Genomic DNA, 19,386 nt, shown 5'->3' with positions numbered 1-19,386 from the left:
TTTCAGCTATAAATTGATCTGCCAAATCATCCTATTTTTACCCTCGCTAGCGTATGGCACAGGCAGCAATCCAGCGATTACCACCCTTGAGGTTCTGCTTTTCAGCTTTCTACCTAGCTCCCTATATTCGCTCTTCAGGACTTCATCCCTTTTCCTACATCTGTCACTGGTACCAATATGCACCACAAATTCTGGCTGCTCATCCTCCTCCTTTGGAATGCTGTGGGCCCAGTTACAGGCATCCCTGACTCTAGCACCTGGGAGGCAATATACCTGTCTTTTACATCCACAGAATCACCTCTCTGTTCCGCCTTAACTATTGAATCCATTGAATCTCTATTTCACCCCTTTCCCTTCTGAGCCAAGGAGCCAAATTCAGTGCTAGAGATGTGGTTGCTGTGGCTTGCCCCTGGTAGGTCATTCCCACAACAGTATCCGAAGCAGTAATATTTATTATCGAGGGTAATGGCCACAGGGGTCCTCAGCACTGTATGCCTATTGCCTTTCCCTCTCCTGACAGTCACCCAAATATCTACCTCTTGCATTTTAGGAAGATTACCTTGCTGTAGCTCCAATCACCTCCTGTACAAGTCAAAGGTCAGCCAGCCGCAGCTCCAGTTCCCTAACATGGTTTGTAAGGATCTGCACTACAATAAAAAGCTTGTCTTGCATGATTCCGGGAATGAAGGGGTGAACGTACAAGAAGCATTTGGCACTTTTGGGCCTGTACTCACTGAAACTTAGAAGAATGTGGGGAGGGGGCGGGTGGATCTCAATGAAACCTACCTGCTGTTGAAAGAACCAGTTAAGGTGGATGAGGAGAGGATGTCTCCTCTGGTGGGGGCATCCAGAACTAGAGGGCACAGCTTCAAAACTGAGGGGAGACCCTTTAGAACAGAGGTAAGGAGGAATTTTTTTTAGCAAGGTCCAATAGTAGCAGTTTCATGTTTGAGAGAAGAAGAAGATGTAAAAAGAAGTTGTTTTGTGAGACGCCTGAAAGCCGTTGCCTTTGGTTGCGATGTTCTCTGCCACCATCAAATAGAAATGCAATGCGGCAACAGTGAATTTTGCCCTGATGCTAACCGGTCACATATTGAAAAGCCTAGACAAAGTGGATGTGGAGAGGATGTTTTCTATAGTGAGGGAGGTCACAGCCTCAACATAGAAGGATGTCCCTCTAGAACAAAGATGAGGAGGAATTTCTATAGCCAGAGGCTGGTGGATCTGTGGAATTCATTGCCACATATGGCTGTGGAGGCCAAATCATTGGTTATATTTAAAGCATAAGTTGTTAAGTTCTTGATTAGTAAGAGTGTCAATGATTATGGGGAGAAGGCAGGAGGGATAATAAATCAGTCATGATGTATAGCAGAGCAGACTTGATGGACCAAATGGCCTAATTCTGCCTCTATGTCTTATGATCTTATGGTCTAAATACAAAAATAAACTCAGTTCATTTAACTTTCTTCCCTCATGTGCCAGGATGCAATACAATAGTGCAACCTGAATGGATTGAAGTGGATGGGAAGGAGAGAGGAATGGAATACAAGCTGTCATGGTATAAGGGGCTGACGAACATAATAAAGAAATATGAGATCTAAGAAAATGCTCTGGGAAACGATGGAATTGTTTTTGCAGCGAATACTTACAAAACAATACAGCTCCACTCAGATGACTGTCATATTGAGATCATCCACTTTATTACAGAGTAAACATAAGATGGGAGGCCATGGGAATAAACAAAATTACTGACTCCTTGAAAACAATAATAGAACAAGCTCATGAAAACCAAGTTGAAAAGATTAGCAAGCCAAACACACAAACAATATAAGACCAACTGCCTGAGGCAGTAAATCCAAAATGTAAAAACAGATTGGCTCCCTTCTGTTTTTCCTGCATGACCCACAACAGAAATGGAAGCAGAACCACAAGGGGATACCCTTTCTTTGGACAGGCACTTGCAATGGAAGGGATTGCAATCATCTCCACTGACAGAAAAATCCATATTAGATATAAAGGGGTTCCAGTGCTCTTTCCATTTCCTCGCTGTTTCCTTTGTCATCGGCTCTAGGTAGAGTAATGCAGCTCCAGCAACTAACTGTCCCACAGGGAGCTTATATTACAGGAAGACACCTGACCATCCCAGTGAGGACTCTAGTGCTTCTGATTATGACGCTGGTCAGCCGTCAGAGTGTGGGCTGTGGAGAGGAGTTATAAGCCAGACACAGTTCCTCCTCCAAAGGAGATTTCATCACATTTGACATGTAAGGGTAAAGGACTGCGTACTGTAAATTACTGCAGCGGTCTCAAGGAACATGGGCACGAACCTGCACAATATCCATTGACACACCAGAGGCACGCTAATGAGTGGGAAGCTTGTGCAATTCATGCAAGCAGTGTCCTAAGCCCAAAGTCCAAAGTAAATTTATTATCAAGGTATGCATATGTCACCATATACTATTCCAGGTTTCATTCTCTTGCAGGCATTCACAGTAAAATGGAAAAATACAATAGAATCAATGAAAAATACACACAAAGACTGATAAACAGACAATGTGCAAAAGAATAGAAACTGTGTAAATACAAAAACAACTAATAATAAACAAACAAACTTAAATAGATACTACTGAGAACATAAGTTGTAAGGTTCTTGAAAGTGAGTCCATAGGTGGTGGAATCAGTTCACTGCTGAGTATGGCTATCTGAGGGATGAATGTTAATGCAGCCTACCATACTGCAGGTTGGAGTTTGTATTTAACCAATACACACCTCAAGATCCTACCCTGCTGTTTTTGGATGCCTTTTGAGGAAAGTGAGGTTGTGTTTTATGTGCTAAATGTGGACATGGGTTGCAAGTTTCAATACAGGATATCACAGACAATATGTTGGAAGGAGGCAGCATCTATGGAGAGGAATGAACAGTTGATGTTTCAGGCCAAGACCCTTCATCGGGACTGATGAGTTCCTGTCGAGTTCCTCTAGCATTTTGTGTGTGTTACTCTTGATTTCCACCTAGAATTTGCAGAATTATTTGTGATTGCAACACAGGGGCGAGATTTTCTACCTCGGAACAGCCTTCTTCTACAGAGCTCCATGCAAGGATTTACCAGTACCGTGGTCATTTGTTAACCCTCCAGCACCACTGGCATCTTTCCCCTCCAAGAACCTTTTTTCTCCCACTGAAGAAATCCAAGAGTTGCAGTAAGAAACAAGCAGGCGAGCCAAAGCCACTTAAAAGTTCAAAATATTGTCCAGCTGCTACAAGCAGGGCAGATGAAGGAAACATGGGTACTCTCATAAAAACACGCCATTACACTACAAAGTGGCTCCATTTTCATTTAAGCAAAGTTTATTATGACACTCTTTACAGCAGTGACTAAACATTGAAAGTGCTTAATTGGCTGTAAAATAGGATGGGAGACCTGCGATCATGAAATACAAACCTTACTTTATAACGTATGTTATGGTGGGCTAATCTATTTTTCATGCATTTGAATGCACACTGGTACTTTAAATGAATCGGAAGGAGACTGAAGGTTCTACGTGTCTCAAGGCTCTTGTCGAAAATATCCCTAATCCAACTATAAGCATTTTGAATTCCATAAAATCATAAGAAGCCGTAACAGAAGTAGACAATTCATTCGATACAGTCACAAGTACACTGGCATTCATCATGTCCACTCCTCACCTTTTCCTCACAACCTTCTTTCGAGATTATTCTGGAGTAATAGAGTTGTGTGGATAACAGGCATTAATCTTTAAAAATATTTCACAATTTAGTTTCTACTAATATTTTTAAGCCACAAAAATAATCACTGAGTATGGAACATTCTGATTCTGTACCATAGTAACTAGACAGGGGAAGACAATAAATAAACGTTCATGTTAATTGACATTAATTGAAACCCTCATGATGGAACGCATTAAACAGCCAGTTCCTGTATTAACACATTGTTTAAAAAAAATGCCCTAGCCTCTCGTACACAATACAGGACATGTCTGTATTGTTATTAAGATTCTGGATATTTGAATATTGAAAGTGACATCCCTCAACACTGTAACAAAAGAAGCATATTTTGGGTGTCAGAACTCTTGGACCAGCTAATAGTATTCAAATACTCAAACGGATTCTGCCAGTTGAGAAGTGTTCCCATTTTACAGTAAATAAGTAATTCTGCAAAGTTACCTGTCCACATTCAAAATGCTGAAGTAGGTAATTATAGGCATCAAAACTATTGTCCCTGTGTTGAAGAACTATAACACACTACTGTACTATCAAGCATCAGAAGTGGAAAAACTGTTCTGCAGAATATCTTATGATCAATAAAAATCTTTTATATCCACTGGCTTCCAGTTCACAGTAACCTAGTGACAGTCATAATGCTCTCACTGGTCAGAAAACTATCTACTTCGGCTTTAAATATACACAAGTATCTGTCTCCAGAGCTTTCTAGAGCAAACAGTTCTGAAGACTCACAACTCTCCAAGCAGAAAATAAAGTCCTCTTTACTGAATCAAAATCAGGTTTATTATCTTTGATATTTGTGTTCTGGGGCAGCAGTAAAGTCCAAGACAGCAGAAATTGCTAAAAGTTACTGTCAAATCTAAAATAATAAGTCGTGCAAAAGAGAAATGTTCATGAGTCATGGACTATTCAAAAATCTGATAGTGGAGAGGAAGAAGCTGTTCCTAAAACATTGAGTCTGTGTCTTCAGGCTCCTGTAGCTCCTTCTGATGGTAGTAATGAGAAGAAGTCATCCCTTGGATGTGCCTTGCTCTCCATAGTGCATCTATAGAAATTTGATGGAGTCTTTGGCAACATACTAATCTTCTCAAAACCCTAATGAAGTATAACCGCTGGTGCACCTTCTTCAAGATTTCATCAATGTCCTGGGCCCAGGATAGATCCTTTGAGACATTGGCACCCAGGAACTTGAAGCTCTTTACCCTTTCTGATGGTGTGAAGGGGTAGGTAAATAGGGGTATAGACTAAGAACAATGATTAATTAATGATCAATCACCTTGTGGACACCTTAGCTTACTGTTTTGGACAGTCAAAAAGAAGCTTTACCCAGCAACCGGTGACGTACTAGTCATTGTTCTCTAAAGACAGGCAAAGGCTCAAATAAGGAACTATCTGACCTTGCAGAAGCAGCTCAAGGTATAGCTAAATATGGGAAGTATAATGTAGGGGCTAGAATGTTCTGGAGCCAAGGGGAAGGGTCCAAATGAGGAACTGATGGACTAGCTTTGGCTTAAGATAATTATAACTAACTGACCAATGATTATTTTACATCTAATTGTATCTTAGCATGTGATTGAAATGATTCTAATATTATCTAAACTTGTAATCGTAAGATTTCCTGCTTCCTGATCAATGTTATAAATTGTGGAGAACTGTGTAATTCAGGGGCAGTGTCTGGACTGGATCTTTTGGGAGATCAGTCTGTAACTTCCCCCATAGCATGCTATGAGTAAAGAATAAAGGTTTGAAAAGAATTACGTGTGTTAGCGTTTTTGTGGTACTTTGTCTTTGCATCGGTCGGTCCAGTACGACATTGCCACTGATGACCCCTAATGTGTGTTCTCCTGACTGCCCCTTTCTGAAATCCACAATAAATTCCTCGGTCTTACTGACATTAAATGCAAGGTTAGTGTTGCAATACCTCTCAAACATCTGATCTATCTCACTCCTGTACGTCTGCTCATCACCATCTGAGATTCTGCCAACAATAGTGATGTCAACAGTAAACTTATAGATGGCACTTGATCCTTGCCTACTCACAGTCATAAGTGTAGCAAGAATACAGCAGTAGGCTGTGCATGCATCTTAAATCTCTATCTTAAATGAGTACCCCCTTGTTCTGAGACAATGCCCTCTGGTTTGAGACTCTCCATTGAGAGGAAATATTCTCCGACCTTCACCCCGTATTGTTCACTGAGAATTTTATGTTTCAATAAAATTGTATCTTATTCTTTCAAATTTCCATGACTCCTAATCTGTTAAAGTGTTCCTTGTAGAACAACTCCTCTATTATCAGTTTATTATGGTAAACTTTCTATGAACCATTTACAATGAATTAATATCTTGCCCTAATTGGGAGGAGCAAATTATTGACAGTACTCAAAATGTTGTCTCTCTATCGCTTTACATGGTTACAGTAAGATTTCCCAACATTTATATTCCAAAACCCCTTCCAATAAGAGCTAACTTTCTATTAGCCTTTCTAGATTAGGTTAGATTAGGTTTGAGGTGTATGGGGTGTCAGGGAGGGGTAGCACCTCTGGTGGGGGAACATGTCACGTCATTTTCAAGGCGGTTAGTCCACCTTTGGTCCCCACCTGGCACTCAGCTCTCATCTGTATCTCCTCATAGCCGTTTGCATGCGACAGCAGCCACACCCCGGGCAACGGCTTCGACAAGCCAGCTAAACCAGGTGAGAGTAGCTGATGGATCTCAAACCCTCAGTGAGACAGGGAGTTGTCTATCCCAGCATGTGAAGACAGACTCCAGCGGATTGAGCGGACGAGACCAGTGGAAGGTCCAACGGTCAAGAAGGTGGTCGCTGCAAGTGTCGTGGAACGTGTAGAGCAGGACAAGACACAGAAGACATCCTGGTCATCCATTGCGCCTAGTCCCATCTCCAGCCGTCTTGGCTCTGTCTTGCCACCGGATCCAGATGGGAATTGGGAAGAGAGAGTGAGGCTGACGCTGAGCAACTCTCCCCCACTTAAATCCAAATCACGCACTAGTCTCGACATCATCATAATGGTGTCGAGGTCTTCATCGACGTCAACGATGGACAAACACGGATTAGATTAGGTTCAACTTTATTGACATCATGCCGAGTACAGATGCAAAGCCAATGAAATGCAGTCAGCATCTAACCAGAAATGCAAAGAATAACAAACACGAGGAAATCTGCAGATGCTGGAATTTCAAGCAACACACTTAAAAGTTGCTGGTGAATGCAGCAGGCCAGGCAGCATCTATTGGAAGAGGTACAGTCGACGTTTTGGGCTGAGACCCTTCGTCAGGACTGACTGAAAGAAGAGCTAGTAAGAGATTTGAAAGTGGGGGGGGGAAGGGAGATCCGAAATGATAGGAGAAGACAGGAGGGGGAGGGATGGAGCCAAGAGCTGGACAGTTGATTGGCAAAAGGGATATGAGAGGATCATGAGACAGGAGGCCTAGGGAGAAAGAAAGGGGGGAGGGGGGAGGCCCAGAGGATGGGCAAGGGGTATAGTGAGAGGGACAGAGGGAGTAAAAGGAGAGAGAGAAAAAGAATGTGTGTATATAAATAAATAATGGATGGGGTATGAGGGGGAGGTGGGGCATTAGCGCACCTACACTCTGTCCGCCAGAGATAGCAGGATCTCCCAGTGGCCACACATTTTAATTCCACGTCCCATTCCCTTTCTGAGATGTCTATCCACGGCCTCCTCTACTGTGAAGATGAAGCCACACTCAGGTTGGAGAAACACCACTTTATATTCCGTCTGGGTAGCCTCCAACCTGATGGCATGAACATTGACTTCCCAAACTTCCGCTGATGCCCCACCTCCCCCTCGTACCCCATCCGTTATTTATTTATATACACACATTCTTTCTCCCGCTCTCTTTTTTCTCCCTCCGTCCTTCTCACTATACCCCTTGCCCGACCTCTGGGCTTTTCTCCCCCCTCCCCCTTTTCTTTCTCCCTAGGCCTCCTGTCCCATGATCCTCTCATATCCCTTTTGCCAATCAACTGTCCAGCTCTTGGCTCCATCCCTCCCCCTCCTGTCTTCTCCTATCATTTTGGATCTCCCTCTCCCCCTCCCACTTTCAAATCTCTTACTAGCTCTTCTTTCAGTTAGTCCTGACGAAGGGTCTTGGCCCGAAACGTCGACTGTACCTCTTCCTACAGATGCTGCCTGGCCTGCTGCGTTCACCAGCAACTTTTATGTGTGTTGCATGCAAAGAATAGTGTTATTTACAAAATAACTATGAGTAAAAAGTAAGTGCTACAGCACACAAATGTAGAAGTACTGAGACAGTAAAATATGAGTTCAATACTGCTTAGCACTGTGATGTGAGGTTCAGCAGAGTCACAGCCTCAGAGAAGAAGCTCTTCCTGTGCCTGCAGGTGCAGGAGCGGAGGCTCCTGTAGCGCCTACTGGATGGGAGGAGAGTAAAAAGTCCATGGTTAGGGTGAGATGCATCCTTGATAATGCTTTTTGCCCTGCCCAGGTAGCGTTTATGGTAGATGTTCTCAATAATGGTTCTCATAATTTACAAGCTCTCTGTGTTCTGTACACATAGGTCCCTCAAGGCCTTTGTGATGTAATGTTCTGCAATTTCTTAACACTTTTCTCATTGTTCTTTCTTCAAAACTGAACAACCTTAAATTTTCCCACATTATAGTCCATTTGCCAATTTTTTCCCATTTGCTTCAGCAGTCACTCAGTAAAATATAGAATATCATTGTATTCATATTTACTTGAAGCATGAGGGCATCACTGGGAAGCCCAGCAGTTATTGTCCATCTCTACTGGAAACACATTTCAGAGTTGATCGGTTTGGGTCTGGATCCCTGGTTTTGTCAGATGGCAGAAGAATGGCAGCTTTCAAATTCTAAAGAGCATTAGTCAACCAATTAAAGGTTGAACAACTATCCCAGAGTTTCATAGTTACCATTACCACAGATTCTTTGGATTTAACTTTTTAGCTGCCTTTTACAGTTGTTTTTGCAAGCCTCTGGAATTTATTTGCTAATTTAATTGCTAATGTTCATACATACACTATATCGGCCAAAACTTTCTGGTCTTTGACTTGCAAATAGTTAAAATGTTCTTTAAATAAGGTTGAAAAATCACTTCTCCATGATCTGTAGGGCCTGTCATGTAGACAGAATCAAGACCTCTTTAGTTGCAATTGTAGGCAGAGAGAAAAAATGTTATTTGTTCTGACTGGATCATCTGACCCCAATTGGTCTTATACTGATGAAACTCCCACCTGTTTCTGGCAGTTTTTCTGGCCACTTAAATAGATGCCCACCCAAATGAAATGAGCTAACATTCAATTGTAAGAAAGCAGTCCCATTTGTCTTGTGGTGCTGTTTCTTGTGCCAGGCAGTCTTTAGGTTCAAACAGGGCAAGGAAAAAAACTATCTCCTGCTGAGTTACTAGGGGAAATCTCAGGGGCTTTGTTAATGAGCCTCTTGAAAAAGAGCATGCCAACAATAATAATCACTTGTGACAACCATACTGTACTTCATGAACGGTGATCCAATGGGACTCAAACACAAAGTGAAGTAGATAATTAGATTGTTGAGTAATATTTAAACTTTAAATTCAGGGGCTTTCCAGCAATATTTTGATGTGCAATTCTGATGCAATTTTTCCCATATTTTGCTTCAAACAATTGTTCTCTCATTTATAATGCTGAAAATAAATAGAATTTGTTTCTAATAAGCTATTGCCATACCTCTATTTGTTGAAATATCTTATTTTAACTACAGCAATCAGTGTCAACAATATTTCATAATGTTAAAAAAAATCATTGCTAACAGAACTTTCTTTAACACATAGTGTGCTCTCTGAACTGTCTATTTACTGGTCTTCTTCCATACAAATATTTTTTTTTGGCAAGCAGATGTTATGAAACTGGGGTATTTATTTCTCTTACATCTTTAACCTAACATTATAATGAAACCTATTCCAAACAGAGCAATTACTTTTATCATTCAAGTGTACAGAGGAAGAAAGCAACCAGGTTGAAGCTGGAAGAGAAGTGGTAACCAGACTGCCCTGAGGTCATCTGCAGGTATACTGCTGTTGATTTCCCCTTCTATTCGAGCAATTTTAACCTTTGGCCTGTTTCTGTTAAATAGCAAATTTAGATGATGTGACTATTACACTGTTTAATTGAAACAGATCTTAAAGCTATGTTTAATCTGCCAGTAAACCTAATTACATTGCTTGCTAATGTTCAACAGTTTGTATATTTAAAGGAACCTTGAGTTCAGTGGAACGCATTTGGAGGTCTGAATGCAATGAACAATCATAAGCACAAGAGATTCTGCAGATGCTGGAAATCTAAAGCAGCACACACAAAATGCTGGAGGAACTCAGCAAGTCGCTGATGCTGCCTAACTTGCTGAGTTCCTCCAGCATTTTGTGTGTGATGCAATGTATAACGTTTTCCAGGATTTCCATGCAACAAACTACACACAAATTTCTCTGCGCACAAATACTAAAGATGACTAATAGAGTGACTAACAGGCTTGAGTGGTGGTGTGTTATTGCCAACTGATAAAGAGTAAGTGATATTGATGTTCACTTTGGGAACTCTAGACTGGAAAATAAAGGAACAGAGAATCCCAGCCCACTTGTCTAAGGTTGATTCATACTGTAATAGGGCCCTAGCCAATAATAGAACTGAATTTCATCACTGTAGAAGAATGGGGATGCGGGGTAGTGGGGTTTAAGAGAAAAAAACTAAGGTCTACAAGTTAAACAGCCATCTGCATGATGGGCATTTTTGAGCAGCTTTAAAGGTGAATGCATTGCTCTCAGTTAAGTTTTCCTAAGCATTATATTCCCATCAAAGAGACAGCATGTTCAGTGAAAATTATTCTTTTTCATCAGAAATAATCAGATCATTAATATTATGCAACTTGTTGTGTATTTATTATTCCAATAATATTGTAAACTTATTGTTTGCTGAAACATTCTTTGCTCTTCCAATAATTCATTACAGGTCATATGTAAAGGTACACGAAAGGCATTAAGCCTCCACAGTATAAATGCGCCCAACTAAAAGTAAAAATGAAGTTTATATGCATCTCTCGGGCTTCCGTGTTTTTCTTTCAATTAGTTTTATGTGTTGGAGTTACAAAACTTAACACAAACTATCATAGTCACCTCACAGAAGTGAATTTCAATGTTTTATTCTCCCGTTGTCTTACCATAGAAAAGTATGGAGAGGAAACACTTTATTTTACCCCCTGGTAAAATCATGGTAATTTATCACCAAGGAAAGAAAATCGCAAAAGTGATGCATTGCTAGCCAGTTTTTAACAGTGATCAATGACCAAAAGAGGTTTATTTTTAAGATCTTGTATAAATAAGTCCCGTAACTCAGGAAATCCTGGACAATTTCTTTTGCCTCTCTACTGAAATAAGATCCAGTTCGTTACCGTTATTTTAAAATCAGTTATCTCACAAACACACGTATGAACAAATTCTTCTACATGTAATTGTCCAAAAATTTGTAACATTACTTATGTAGAATCCTTCTGCACAGATTTATTTAATTAGCTTTTATTAAACAAAGAAGCACTCAAACAGGCTGAGTCGGCAACTAAAAAGAATTGTATAGGCTTCCTGAAAGTTGCACTTGCAATTGCATGGGAAACATTTACTCATAGATAGATAGATAGATACTTTATTGATCCCAAAGGAAATTACAGTATCAGAAGTACCCAGATATACAAATATTAAAAGAAAAGTAAGAAAGAATAAAAAATAAGTTACCTGAAGAACAAGATGTACAAAATTTTCAAGTCAAAGATTACAAGATTCACAAGTTCACACTAATAAAATCTAGTGCAAAAATTACCATAATATTATACAGTAATGGGTGCACATTCACACCGTCCAGATAGGAAAAGTGGTGGTAGTATTGCACAGTATTGCACAAGGTGACTGCAATAGCATGATGTGGTAAACAGAGCTTAAACAGAGGTTATATATGTGACCAGAATTTTTTATAGTTACGTGCCACTCATAACAAGATTCTGCAGGGTCGCCTAGCATTTTTATAGTTTATAAATATAAGCAGTCTCCATAATAAATAAATGACGATTAGTTGCAAATGGTCAGGGTATTGACCAGCTAACAACATAATGCGGAGAGAAAAGGATAGAGGACCAGCTAACAGAAATGTTATTACTTCTCATACTCGATAGGTACCCGATTAGTCAGGGTGTCAGAGGCTGCAGAGAGAAGGCAAGATAATAGGGTTGAGAGGGATAATAAGTCAGCCATGATGGACTGGCAGAGCAGGCTCAATGAGAAAAAAGGCCTAGGTCTGATCCTATGTCTTATGATGTTATTGTCTTTGCCTAACATTGAAGAAAGCCATTCAGCTCATCAATTCTATCCCTCAGAGGATTGCCATCAGTCCCAAGTTACTACATGGCCATCAGCATCCCTGATTCTCATACCACTGATCTAAGGGTAATTTATGGTGGAAAATTAACCTTTCATAACATCTCTGGGATGTGAGAGGAAGATTGCATCATCCAGAGGAATCCAGTGTAGTCGGAAAGGAAACATCCAAATTTCACAGAGACAGAACATAAGATATAGGAAAAGGACTAGGCTATTTGGCCCATTACGTCTGTTCCATCATTCCATCATGGCTGATTTAGTATCCCTCTCTATCCCATTCTTTTGCCTTCTCCCCATAGCCTTTGACAGCCTGAATGTATCATCTTCCACTTTAAATATACCCAACGTCTTGGCCTCCACAGCTCCTGGCCATGAATTTCACAGATCCACTACCCTCGGGCTAAAGAAATTCCTCCACATCTCCATTCTAAATGGACATTGTCCTACTCTGAGGCTGTGCCCTCTGGTCCCAGAGGTCAGCGCCTAAGTCAGTTCAGAACCAGACTGCTGGAGCTGTATGGCAGCAGCACTAACTACTGACCTGTAGATGATTTTGCATTGTTTCTTTATTTTATTTTTCATTGTAAATTACAGTATCCTTTAAACACAAGAAATTCTGCAGGTGCTGGAAATCCAGAGTAAAACTCACAAAAAAATGCCGGAGGAAGTCAGCTGGTTGGGAACCATCTACGGAGAACAATAAACAATCATCATTTTGGCCCAAGACCCTGATGACTGTTTAAGTTCCCTGACCCGCTGAGTCTGTGTGTGTTACAGTAACATTTTATATCTTACACTGTTTTGCTTTCATAAAACAACAAATTTTACAACATATGTCAGTGATAACAAGCCTGATTCTGTTTCTGAATCTAATTCTGATAATATTATTCTTGTGCTTCCCTCAGCTAATCAAAGGTTCAAAGGTTCATTTTAATATCAAAGTATGTATGCAGAATACAGCTCTGAGATTCATCTTCTCCAGATAGCCATAGAATACAGAAAATCAAAGTAGTTGAAAAAAGACATCAATTCATCCCCCTCAGAAAAAGAAAATTAAGCAAAAACTTGCTAACTCCAAATTCCCCCCAACCCCACCCTCGCACAAAAACTAACAGATCACACAACCCCCAGCCCGCCAATCGGCAACATGAAAAAATGGGAGAGAACACATAAAAAAACATAGAACTGAAAACTTAAAGAGACTAGTATGCACTACAGTCCAATCCATAAATCTCAGAATTTTGTAAGTATCTCCAAGAGCGTCGGGACCCAGTGGCCTCTTCGAGGGCAGCGACATGAACCACTGGCCTCACCGAAAGCAGTGACATGAAATGGCAGCCTCTCCAAGAACCACTCAATCTCCTCTACATTCGTCTCAATGTTCTAATCTTGCTCGGTGCTTTAATCTGTGAGAAATGTAGTTGATCATGGCCCCACGTCTCATCTCTGAGCTTCATCTCGTGGTAGCTCGTGCTTGCGTTTCTCTTCTGGAGGTTTTCTCGGGGACCACAGAGTGCTAGCTCACTTAATTGAACTAGAGACTGTATGTCACAGGCTCCAACAGTTTCAAAAAGAAAATTGAGATAAAAGGAATAAATAGAAGATGTAGTAAAACAGAAATGATTGACTATTCGGAAGTTGCTGCTTGAGGAATCGTTGTTCACAGGCGATATCTTGACCAGAGTCTTCCTCCTGTCCTCAACAACAAGGTACTTTTGTGCAACTATAGCTTCTGGACAAGGTTTTTATCATTACATTGATCCAAACTCTCTGCAATAAAAAAGTTAATGCAATGGTTAAAATATCATAATAAATTCATAACGATATGTCAGTGGAAATAACCTTAATGAGCTTAATCTTAAGTTAACAGCACAGTAACATGTAAAGTACACAATTCCTAATTACAAGTGTTTATTAAAATATGATCTTTAAAAGATTACTTCAGTCAATGTCAATGGAGACACAAGAGGCTGCAGATGCTAATTGTGTCGGTGTAGATTCTGATCGTTTTCTTTCCTATTGAATGTAAAAATTCAACAACCTCCATTATTAGTGATCGTCACCTCCCAGGCCATGCCTTTTTCTTGCTGCTGCCAGTGAGTAGAAGGTACAAGCGCCTTAGGACTCAAACCACCAGGTTCAAGAACAGTTACTACCTCTCAACCATCAGGTTGTTGAACAAAAGGTGATAATTACACTCACTTGCCCATAAATTGAGATGTTCCCACAACCAATGATCTCTCCTCTTCTTCTTCTTCATTTCATTACCTCATGTTCTTGTTATTTATTGGTATTTCTTTGTATTTGCATTTGCACAGTTAGTTGCCTTTTGCACGCTGGTTGATCTTTCATTGATCCTGTTATAGTTACTATTCTATAGATTTGCTGAGTGTGCCTGCAGGAAAGTGAATTTAATGGTCGTTTATGTATGTATATATACGTACTTTGATAATAAGTTTATTTTGAACTTTGAAAATTGGGTATAATGTATCTTTGATCTATGGATTTCTTGTGAATGTTGCTTAGATGAAGTTATGTGCCTGTGATGCTGCTACAGGTAAGTTTTGAAATTGTGCATACAGTACTGTGCAAAAGTCTTTGACACCCTGAATATATTATATAGTTTCAGATGGTCTGGAACTAGCTGAAGAGACAGAAGGAGGCGAGGCAGCCAAAGTCTATGGAAGAACTGGGGCAAGTTCTCCAGGATGCTTGGAACAACCTACCAGCCGATTTTCTTATAAAATTGCACAACAGCGTACCTAAGAGAATTGACACAGTTTTAAAGGCAAAGGTGGTCACCCCAAATATTGAATTGATTTAATTTTTTTACTGCTCTTTTTAGCAATTTTTTTTGATATTTAGAAACTTGGCATTTCATTATTTTTGAAAACAGCTCCACTTTACACAATTTTTTTATGTGCTTAAGACTTTTGCACAGTTCTGTGTGAGACATTCGCTATACAGTTGATGTGATGGTGCCAATCTTATTGGAAATGATAAACCTCAATCTATTTACCTTGCCAATGAAGTAAGATTTCCCAGCAACCACTGGTGATTTGTAGAAATTGTGTAAAGACATGGTTTAATTGATTATTCAATCCTTGCACTCAATCTAGTTACTGTTTTTTCAATATATTTCCACAAATCATTGCAGTTCTTTGTAATAGAGCCAAGAAACTAATCATGATTACCATGCCATTCAGTCCATTGAGCTAATCATTATGAGAGGAAAGAGGAGCCAATGAAGACTTTCGTGTAGAAAAACTTTGCCCAAATTGCCCAAAGTATATTAACTGCACATATAAAAATAACTGTATAAATTATGTTCTATTTTCATTTCTAGATTTGGTATGAGCAGATATATGCAAATATATTTTGGATTATTGGCCTACACAATGTAATGATTCTTGATAGATATAAATCTTGTAATTTTGTTATATTAGACTGGGAGACCGAAGGGAAAATTCTTAAGCATATTTTAATTCTATTCATTTTTCTAGGTTGTATTTGCCATCATAATTCCAAGCAAGCTCAGAACTTTCACAGTATGTGCTCTATCCTCATTGTTATAAACCCACAGAGAATTGCAAATAAGTTCTCATTGGAAGTCCTTCTTAATATTAGCTACAGTGGAGCCTTCCTCTGAGGGAAAACAACCATACACCAATCTGTCTTTGTACTAATGAGGTTTTAATATATGGCTGTCAAGACTTGATCATGAGTATATTTTTCTGACATATTATTTCATAGAACTCCAAAATTTCCATTCTTTTTGTATTTATCATTCCTCACAAGGGTCTTGCCCCGGAACATCTACTGCTTATTCCTCTCCACAGATGTTGTCTGACCTGCTGAGTTGCACCAGCATTTTGTGTGTGTTATTGCTGGCAAGACAAGTGCTTAATATTCATTTCAAATAGCCCTTGAGCAAGTGGTGGTGACCTTCCTCCTTAAACTGCTGCAATTGCTCTGCTTAAAATAATCCCACAAAATATTGCTGGGCCTTCATTTTGCACTCAGCAGAAATGAAGGCCCAGCAATATACATATTTCTGAGCAAGAATGGCATGTAAGCCCAGAGATGGTGATGGTCCCAAATGCCTGCTCCCTTTGCCCATCTCAGTGTAGACGTCGCAGGTTAGGGAGGAGCTTAGGTAAGTATTTACAGTGCATTTATGTATGGCACACAGTGTCATCATAGGATACTGGTGTTGGAGGCAATGGCTTGGCAGATATATGCAAAGATATTTTAGATTGTTGGACCACAGTATGTAATGATTTTAACAGATACAAATCTTACAATTTTGTTATTTCAAATTGAGAGCTTGAAGGAATAATGCTAAAGCACATTTTAATTTTTCAAACAGACTGCTTTGTTCTATTTGGTGTAACATTTCTCGTGAGTTGTTGGTGATGCACTTATACAGAAACGTAAAGAGTCCTGATTTCTGTCTTGTAGTCAGTGAGAAAGCCTTGGAATTTCGTAGCAATTAGCATAACATTTTACGATGAAAACAATCAGAAGATTAAGGCTCAGTTCCTGCCATGGCTAAGTGGGTTTCCTCCAGGTGCTCTGGTTTCCACCCACTTTCCAAAAAGATGTACAAGTTAGGGTTAGTAAGTGGTGGTCATGCTGTATTGACGCTGGCCATGTGGCGACTCTTGTGGGCTGACACATTTCTTTGTATGTTTTAATGTTTTGATGTACATGTGGCAAATGAATATAATCTTTATTCATCAAAAGACACTCAGCCTCTGTCCTGCTCGACATTAATGCAATTGATCATTTGATTTTTGGTCTTTTATGACTTTGATGATATTTATGGTGGGGTTGCAGAGATGGTAATACCATTACCTCTTCCAATATTTTTATTAATCTTATATAAATTGTATGAATACAAATACAAAATTCATAAGGATACAAGTAATACAAATTACATTACATTTAAATCACAGTAATCTGATCACAGTATCCCCTATTCCAAATCAATCATGTAGAAAAAAAGATTGAATTATGAAATGGAGTAAAATAAAATAATTATATTTTATTAAAAAATCTACCCCCACTACCAAAATGAGCTGCTTGGTTAAAAAAAAGAAAAAATACCTTACCGTGTAATATTATAATAATAATGGCTCAGATCCATAGTTCAATAACAGTTCAAAGATTATGAAAATAACTCAGAAAGGGTCCCCATAGCATTAGAAAATCATGTTTTGAATCAGAAATGGAACAATGAATCATCTCTAGATATAGGCACAACATAACATCAGATAGCAATTTAGCATGAGTGGGTGGGGCAGCCTCCTTCCACTTGAGCAAGATCGCCCTCCTGGGCCATGAGAGACATAATGGCCAATATCCACAAATTAGATGGCTTCAGTTTTGTAGCACTGTCCTCAACAATACCAAACATGGCAGTCAAAGGATTGGGCTTAAAACTGACATTGAAAAGTACAGAAAAAGTTTGAAATACATCTTTCCAAAATTTTTCAAGGCCAAAACATATGAATTAGTGCCATTATCAAAAGTGGTTGGTTAGAATCTCTCTTGTTGAAAGTGGTCAATGCCTGTTTGGTGCAAATGTTGCTTGTCATTTATCAACCCATATTGCAACTTCACTTGTTAATGTTACCACTATTTTATTGTCCTTGCATTCCCACTAATTCTCACGTGCCCCCCCGCCCATTTTCCACCTGTCACCTACATATTTGAGCTGAGCCGTTGGGCCGGCGGATTCAAGCTGGGCCTTCAGGCCTGGAGATTTGAGCCGGACCATTGGGCAGGGGGATTCAAGTCTGGGCCGATGGGCCACGGGAGAACTAGACTGGGCTCGGAAGAGCTGACCAGGGTGGAGGCATTGTTGCTGCTTGCTACTCAGAGGCACCAGAATTGGTGCCTTCAAGTTGGCGTGAAGGCGGCATGCAGTGAAACTGTGAAAGATTGTCTTGGCCGTTTCTTTTGTGATCACAAAACCCCGTTGGACATCAATTGCCGTAGGCCTGCTTTCCTTGTTTGGTGGGGGGAGACAGGTGGCAAGGTAACAGTGTCACTTCGTTTGTAGCTAGGACTAGGCCTCAGTCCTCAGCCTTGAGTTGTCACATGACATCCGGGCTCAGTTGGAAGTGCCCTCTCCCGTCAGTGCTGTCCTCCAGTGGTGGATCAGTGGAATTACAGGCTGGACTACTGGGAACCATCAATTTACAGGACTTGGCGCTCAGGAACTTGGATTAGAAGTTTGCTTTAGTCTTTTTTATCCTTTCTTGTTATTTTGAATGCACATATATGTTTTTGCACCTTGGCCCAGAGGAAAGTTGATTTGATTTCATATCAGGGATGAGTAATTTTGACCAATTAACCCATAAACGTGCACATCTGTGGGATGTAGGTAGAAATCAGAACACCCAAAGCAAACCCACACAGTAACAGTAAGAACATGCAAATTCTACACAGACAGCACCCAAGGTTCAATTGAACCCAAGCCATTGAAGTTATGAGGCAGCAGCTCTTCCATTTGAGCCAGGTTTCTTTCTTTTTACATTTGCGGTCTCATCTAGTAAGTGTTTCCAACATTTTCTTTTTTTATCACAAGTTAGGTATGTAGATGGGCTCCAATGAGTCTGAAGATGTTCAATATCTTTCAGAACAAAGCAACACCATCGGCTGGCAGCTGTAGATGGTAACTGGAGTATGTGAGACAACAAGTTGAAATACAATCATGGAAAGTAGATTTTCCACAGCCCAAAGCTCAAACTGAAATTCTGGATTATTTATTCAACAGTGATAATTTAATATTTTGTAATGTGTTACAGTCAGATCCCATCGAACAAATGGCAGAATTTTATATCTGAATTGGGGTGTCTTTCAAATTTGATTGAGTGTTTTAAGGAGGAGACAGATGACTAATGAGGGTAAGGTATTGGATGTTATCTATATGGACTTTATTTATTTTATTTTTAATTTTACTTTTATAAAGAGATACGGCTCAGTAACTAGTCCTTCTGGCCCATCGAGCCTGCACCAACCAATTACACTCATGTGACCTATTTACCGACTAACCCATATATTAGTGGTTCTAAGATTACAACCTCTCCCTCAATGTCCAAAAAAAATCAAAAGAGCTGATTGTGGATTACAGGAGGAATGGAGACAGGTTTGCCCCAATCAACATCAATGGGACTGCAGTCGAGAGTGTGAGTCGTTTCAAGTTCCTCGGTATACGCATCA

The sequence above is a fragment of the Mobula birostris genome, chromosome 6 (assembly GCF_030028105.1).
Source record: "Mobula birostris isolate sMobBir1 chromosome 6, sMobBir1.hap1, whole genome shotgun sequence".
Lineage (NCBI taxonomy): Eukaryota > Metazoa > Chordata > Chondrichthyes > Myliobatiformes > Myliobatidae > Mobula > Mobula birostris.
The sequence above is the reverse complement of the archived record's forward strand: the minus strand, read 5'-3'. Positions refer to the sequence as shown.